Genomic DNA, 7,749 nt, shown 5'->3' with positions numbered 1-7,749 from the left:
CCAAATGCTTAACTTCCAGTTTCTTACATTTACTTTCTGGGAATTTACATAATAAATAAACTCAACATGTTTTACTGAATAAAGCATAGCTCTTCATGATGCTAGCAAAGCCATGGTCATGTTTGAATTTTTGTTACTGCAATCAAAAGAATTGTGAAATGTGAGGTATGAAAGTTCATCATACTGCATGTATTGCACTTATTGAATACTTATAAAGACATGAAATGTTTCATTAAATAAACATCAAATTAGTACCAGTTAAAAAAATAAATAAAATAAATCTAAGGGTTGCCTTGAGCCAGTTGTACCCATTTGATACAAGCTTTTGTATCTTAAGTGAAGATAATTGTTTGGATAATTGTGTACTTCTACCTTACACAAAGCTTTGTTTAAATATTAATAAAACACACAGATCAAAGTAGGAGCACATTACTCTTCTAATTCCTCAATTATTCAGTCCAGTGTTTAGTGACACATGAGCCTGGAGCTAATATGAGTAATAAGGTTGTGCCGATAGACGATAGTATCGTGTATCGACGATAGTCAGCGATATCACCTGTGGCTGATGCCTTTGACGATAGCAAGACGATTATTATTATTATTAATATTATTATTATTATCAGGCTAATACTATCTAATTAATACTAGGGCTTATTGGTTGCATTATATTTCTTTTTCCGCGTTTTTACAGTATTGCGCGTTTTAACCAATCACACACAATTATGCTGAGTTTATGAATGCAATGGCCAATCAGAGGCGTTCAGATGAGTCATCACTGAAACAGCAGAGTTTCGTTGTTCAGCGCGCGCTGACTGAATTATGACTCGCAAATTCTCTCATCATAAACAACAAAGTGCAGATCTACGTGCGATGTAAGTATAAGAGATTTATTCATCATACAGTGTATATTCACTGATTTTAACGGGAGTGTTTTTAAAGTGCATAAACTCGCGCTAGACTGAGCTTGTGATGATGTTTTTTGGTAATGTAATGTTCTTTGCTCGTTTTCTGTAGCTACTTTTTGAATAACTGAGGAAATGTACGCATTATAATTAGTAACTTACGATGTTTCTATTAATTTGTTAAATACAAATTCAGTCATATAAAAAACATTAGGCTGCTTTTAGCCTTACGTTGGCATTGGTTCACTTTCCCGCAATGAAACTACACTGTAAGAAAAAACTGTCAATATACAGTACAATATACCGTAATATTTAAAGTAATTTTTCCGTTTTTTGGTTTTTACATGCGTTTTCCCGTATTTTTGAATTACGCTTTGCATTGTGGGAGCGAGAACCTTGGTCGCTTTTCGGCGCGAAAACAGTGCAAGAGCAGGCGCCATTACTCACGGAGAACTTCTTGGTCAAAGTTTCATTTTAAAGTCGGCTTTCAAATTTGGGGAACCTGTTTCTACACTTCCGTGGTAAATTATAGACTATGTTGTTAAATGTCACATAAACTGTTGACGTAACATTAATTTAGTTAAGGTCTGGCTTGTTTGGCAAATGAATGTCGCAGCCGTCTCATTCAACATTTTCTGCTTATCGTCACACATCTTACTTACGGAGGTTACCCTTTTAATTGTTTATTAACTTTTAATTGTTGTTGATGCAGCGTGTTTAGTGCTGATCATATCCTTTCAAGCATCTGTCATTACTGAAGAGAAGCAGTTGTGATAAATCTGAAACGCAGTACTAACGTAGTTAGTTTAATGCCTTCAACAAAATCTGGCAGAGGAATTGTCGAGAAAAGGAGAGACCATTTACATCTCTCTTAATTTAAAAGAGATGAAGATACAACTAAGTGAAGATCTGGCATCGCGAATTCTTCAAGGATAACACTATCACCTTTTCTGCCAAATGAGGTAAGTTTAGACCTTTTATTATCTTGTTTTACACACACAAGGACGATAACATGCAAAAGAGAAATCAATTCGGTAACGTTACTAGCAGGCTGTCTGTGAAGCGGCTGAGTGAACACAGGTATCTGACGAATCAGACATCAGACAGCGCGCCAGCAGCGCATTGAGTTCTCTTTCGCACTGTAATGGACAAATGCACACGACATTATGCCAAAATGACCGTTGTTGGCGAGTGACCTCGTAAACAACACAGTCTAAAATAATTGACCGTAAAGACGGGAGTAGATCGGATGTGTGTCAACATTAATTTAGTTAAGGTCTGGCTTGTTTGGCAAATGAATGTCGGAGCCGTCACATTTAACATTTTCTGCTTATCACACATCTTACTTACGGAGGTTACTCTTTTAATTGTTGTTGATGCGCTGTATTTAGTGCTGATCATATCGTTTCAAGCATCTGTCATTACTGAAGAGAAGCAGTTGTGATAAATCTGAAGCGCAGTACTAATGTAGTTAGTTTAATGCCTTCAACAAAAGCTGGCAGAGGAATTGTCGAGAAAAGGAGAGACCATTTACATCTTTCTTAATTTAAAAGAGATGAAGATACAACTAAGTGAAGATCTGGCATCGCGAATTCTTCAAGGATTACACTATCACCTTTTCTGCAAAATGTGGTAAGTTTAGACCTTTTATTGTCTTGTTTTACACACACAAGGACGATAACATGCTAAAGAGAAATCAATTCGGTAACGTTACTAGCAGGCTGTCTGTGAAGCGGCTGAGTGAACACAGGCATCCGACGAATCAGACATCAGACAGCGCGCCAGCAGCGCTTTGAGTTCTCTTTCGCACTGTAATGGACAAATGCACACGACATTATGCCAAAATGACCGTTCTTGGTGAGTGACCTCGTAAACAACACAGTCTAAAATGAATTAAAAAGTCTTAATTGACCGTAAAGACGGGAGTAGACAAGTAGATTGGATGTGTGTCAGATATGCGTCATGTTTTAAAGGGACAGCAGTTCATGACATTCATAGTGTTTGTTTTGTTTTCTTTCTAATGACAGGACGTAATTGCTGCTGTACTGTGAATCTCAAGCACCCCTGCATTCTTATCATGGGTTTGTATTCTGTTTTATTAACAGTTTTTATTTAACATTAGTGTTAAATATTGAAATGAAGTTGGTTGCTGAACACACCTTCAAAGGTGTGTTCAAAGCTGCTTGTCATTATTTATATGGTAATTTTGTAATGTCTTTTTTTGTTTAAGGTGATGGGCAGTTCAAGATCGCTGTCATTCAAGAAGTTAATGACATCTCCTCCCCTGTTAAATGAAGTTAACCACATCTCCTCCCCTGTTGCGGTTGTTAGCTACAAATACCCAGAGGAGATGGCACTTACGCTGGAATTCATACAGAAGTAAGCAACACATATGTTATGAAATGTGTATAAAGCATTTGGTTGTGTTGCTGTTTATTTCGTTGAAAATAATGAAGTATATTGTAAGATATAGTTGATCTGACAAGCTCATATGACAGATGCAAATGGAGACCATTGGAAATGTAAGTTAAGCAATTTATAAACAATTGTTTGAATTGGAAAGTATTAGGGATAGCAGTTGATTTAATAATGAACTTAAAATACTGTATGATTGCTTTTTCATCTCCAACCTGCATGTTACTCTGTTCAGTTTCATTAATTTCATTTTTTGTCATATCCATTTCTTTTAGAGTTTTCCTGTGAAGAAATCCTGAACGAGGGTTGAGATGAAGGCAACTCTTGCATGAACAACTTCGAAAATCCATGTAACATTTGAGCTTTTTTCAAATCTCAAAATGAAACTTGGACTAAACATGCAGATAAAGGGGGAAAAAACCTGGAGGCTGTGTTCAGTAGTTTCCTCAAACTGGCACATGGTGAGCGGTATACTAAGAGTGCACAAACACTTGGAGCCCTGCGTCTCACATGCTCCTACTTCAAATTATATAGTTTTCTTAGTTTCACATTGAAATGTCAAGCATGAGTGAACAAATCTTTGTTCCATATTTTCAAATGCTGTACAAGAAAGTGTTGTTGCAGAATCATGCCAATTGAAGTTTAGCACTTAGATAATTTAGCGTGAATTACAGGTTAGTAATCTAACTTAAAGAGAGAGTTCACCAAAAATATTATAAGAAAATTCTGGTAATTACTCACCCTCATGTTGTTCCAAACCTGTAAAACTTCGTTCATTTTTGGAACACAAATGAAGATCATTTTAATGAAATCTGAGTGCTCTCTGTCCCTCCATTGACAGCCTACGCAACTACCACTTTCAAGGTCCAGAAAGGTATAAAGACATCATTAAAGTATGTGACTCCAGTGGCTTAACATCAATTTTAAGAAGCAACATGAGTGCTTTCTGTTCACAAAACATCTTCACTTCAGCATAGATCATAGTTCACGAGAGAACCACAGTGCTTATTATGTGTTGTGTTGACACCATTTTTAAAAAGGCACCAATGTGAGCACAATTGCAAAAAACAAAAAAAACAGGACCTTTAGTACATGAGGCTTGCATGCAGTGTCCCTTTTTTCTCTGCTTGTAACAAGTGCAAGGCTTCTGGGATGGGTTGTATTGTTAGAACATCTGCTCTCATGTCAACTCAACATGTATGCATTGTGAAAAAAAAAACATCATTTGTTTTGTTTTGTTTTGTTTTCTTCCACACAAATAATTTGCATCACTTCAAAAAAATTGTTGTCAAGCCACTGGAGTCACATACTTTATTGATGTCTTTATACCTTTCTGGACCTTGAAAGTGGTATAGGCTATCAATAGAGGGACAGAAAGCACCCAGATTTCATTAAAAAATACTCTTCATTTGTGTTCTGAAGATGAATGAAAGTCTTATGGGTTTGGAATGGTATGAGGATGAGTAATTGATGACAGAATTCACATTTTTGTGTGAACTATCCCTATAAAAAAATATTGTCTTCTCTTATAGGACTTTTTTTTTTAAATCTTGACTGTTTCAGTTTGTGAAGTTTAAATTTTGTGACCACTGTTTGGTGCAACACCTGTATTGTACGAGTGCTCATGTTTTCTTTTTCTAATTCTGTCTGTTACTGTTTAAAGCTAAATTGTCTTCCACAATACAGGCATTTTTCATTTTAAGAATGTTTACATGAAGTAAAAATAAACCATGTTCAATTCCTATATTGTGCTGGATTTATTTGCTTTATATGGTTTTTTAATATATATAGATGCACCATTAAAAAGTCCTGTTTTTTTTTTTTACTGTAGGCAGACCTTCAATTAACAGAAAATTTTTGTTTTTTAATTACGGTACAAAGTCTGGGTAATGAGCTGCCAGTACTTTTTCCTTTTTTTAACGGATTTTTTTTTTTTTAGAATGTAAGTAAATTACATAAATTAGCACGATGATATCGTGTATCGGCGATCTCACAGGCTGACGATAGGACGATATGAAAATTGAGCATATCGCCCAACACTAATGAGTAATTCACCTTTGTGTTAAACCACCATTTAACTTACACAAGAGCTGTTTAATGTACTTTGGTGAAGCATTTTCAATGCAGAGAGCACGATTGACATGTTTCGGCGGCTCAAACTAAATATTTTTTCTAAATAAATTAATAATTCTTCATAAAGCATGTCTGTGTCTGTCCAGCATGCTGTGTATTAGAGAGATAAAGCAATGTTGTGGGAAAACAGCAGGCAGTTTAATGGCCAGGAGGTGTAAAAAGTACAAAGAAATTGAAGGACAGTAATAGAGGTCAGGTGACCTGTGTTGCACTTCAGCAAGACGCACGCAACACATGGAACCATTCAGAGCAGAAAATATAGGGAATTTAATAGAATAAATAGATTTTTCATGGAATATGTGCAAAGAATGAAAAAAGCACAATAACTATTACATATACGGAGCTATGAAACTATAAAACTATATTATATATATTTTATATGTTATATTATATTTTTACTAATATATATATATATATAAACTTTTGATTTATTTTTTTTATTTTATGCTTTAATAGTTTAGAATTTATTAATAAATAAAGGAAATATATTTAGAATTGTATTAACTGAACAGAAACAACATATTTGTCATGAAATATGTGCAAAAAAAACCAGAACAATAACTATTTTAAACACACACACACACACACAGATAGATATATAAATATTTTCAATATTTGTTTTATATATAATTTGCCTTTTTAAACGTTTTATAACTTATATTTTAAAAGATATTTATCAATAATATATTACGAAAGGGCTGCTTTTGTACATTAGAATGTGTCCTGTTTAATTCAATTATTTTCTGAGCAAAAATAATTAAAATATTATTTAAAATATAATAAAATTTAGTATGATAACTTTTCCTTTCACATATTTTAAGTCAGAATAAGTATGCTGTTTGTGTTAAGTTGAATGATGATGAAACATTATTTCACCCACATTTTGACATTTTATTTCCACATTACTTTACTTGCATTTAATATGCTTTTTATGTTTATAAAATCACTTTTGTAAATTGTATTTAATGCAGACACCAAAATGGGACGTCTTGTCTTTGACTCATATATATTTAGTATAGCATTGTAATACACTGTATTACAGAATATGAAGAGTTCATTTCCAAAAACCGATAACTCCATTTTTATCTTTTGAATAAAACATTTGTAGCTGTTCATGCATTTCTGAAATGTACATTTTTTAATGCATTACAAGTTGGAGTGGAAATTTTAAGAACATTATTATGCTAATTTAGTAATAATTTCTACAAGTTTTTTCTACATTTCTACATTTGAGATCACTCTGTGTAACACAGCAAGTAGCTGTAACTACTGTGCTCTGGGCGAAGAAGGACTGATGAACTAATATTGTTTCGGGAAGCTGCATAGCAGTTAGATATTAGCAATTACACACACAATGTATGAGCACTGTCAGAAGATAAAGGCAAAAGGAAATGATTCTGGAGGGTGGAGGGCTGCTGAGTTCCAGATACTCCACAAATGCGTCAGCGCTAATAAGCTGAAGAGCCAACAGCTGAAAAACATCGGCCAATAGGATATCCGGAGAGCACTTGCGTCACAGTCACAACCTAATGACACTATGTAGATGACTAAACCTTGAATCAAATGTGAATAAAGTGGTTTATAGAACAACATGGCTGTTAGCAACACACATTGTTGTTTAGATAAAAAAAACAAAGGCTAACCAAGTTAAGCTAACAGATGAAGCGGCTTTTAAAATAAACATGAAATCAAAAATGACACTATTTAGTTTCATAATGCATATTCCTGAACTTATTGTGCACTATCTAGCAATTTATCTAATATTTTACCAACATAGCATTGACTTAGCTCCATTTTGGTACATACAACACCATCCAATTAAACAATTCTCAATAAATATCTTGTTTTAGGGTTATTTAGATGATTTCACTGGAAAACATAAAGAAAGACGTGTGCAATATGCACTGGCATGCAAAATGTTACACTCTTACCACCTACACGGCACACGAGAGTGCAGCGCTCTTCTTAATTAGCTGTGAAGTGTGGATTTAGCTAAAGTGACTCTGGAAGAACGTAACTAACAAAATGGCTCTTGTTTGGCAGGAACGGGTGCTTGGAGGTTTGGAAAGCGTAGAGGTACTAATGCATCCAACAGTGCATCAAAAATCAGAGTGGGTTACAGAGGCGGCAAAAAACATGCTCTTCACAATTTAAAACATCTAATGTAGAATCACACATTCATTGTGATAGCCCTCCTCAGCTACACAGCAAATAAGGCACTCAACTTCACAATCAAGAGGGCCACATTCAATCACATTCAAATGGATGACAATGGTATATTGTGTGTATATATGTATTA

The 7,749-nt window shown here is 34.5% G+C and overlaps 1 long non-coding RNA gene across 1 annotated transcript in view; it reads right to left on the bottom strand.

Annotated features, from left to right (window-relative positions):
- Positions 1–4,830: 4,830 nt before the first annotated feature.
- LOC107720369 (uncharacterized) overlaps positions 4,831–7,749 on the bottom strand; it is a 23,057-nt gene continuing 20,138 nt past the window's right edge. The window contains exon 4 of the long non-coding RNA XR_001637606.1: positions 4,831–4,840. This is a non-coding gene — a long non-coding RNA (uncharacterized LOC107720369). The remainder of the gene's footprint in view (positions 4,841–7,749) is intronic.

The sequence above is a fragment of the Sinocyclocheilus rhinocerous genome, unplaced genomic scaffold, assembly GCF_001515625.1.
Source record: "Sinocyclocheilus rhinocerous isolate Xijiao unplaced genomic scaffold, SAMN03320098_v1.1 scaffold1292, whole genome shotgun sequence".
Taxonomy (NCBI): domain Eukaryota; kingdom Metazoa; phylum Chordata; class Actinopteri; order Cypriniformes; family Cyprinidae; genus Sinocyclocheilus; species Sinocyclocheilus rhinocerous.
This window is presented reverse-complemented; position numbering and strand designations above follow the sequence as displayed.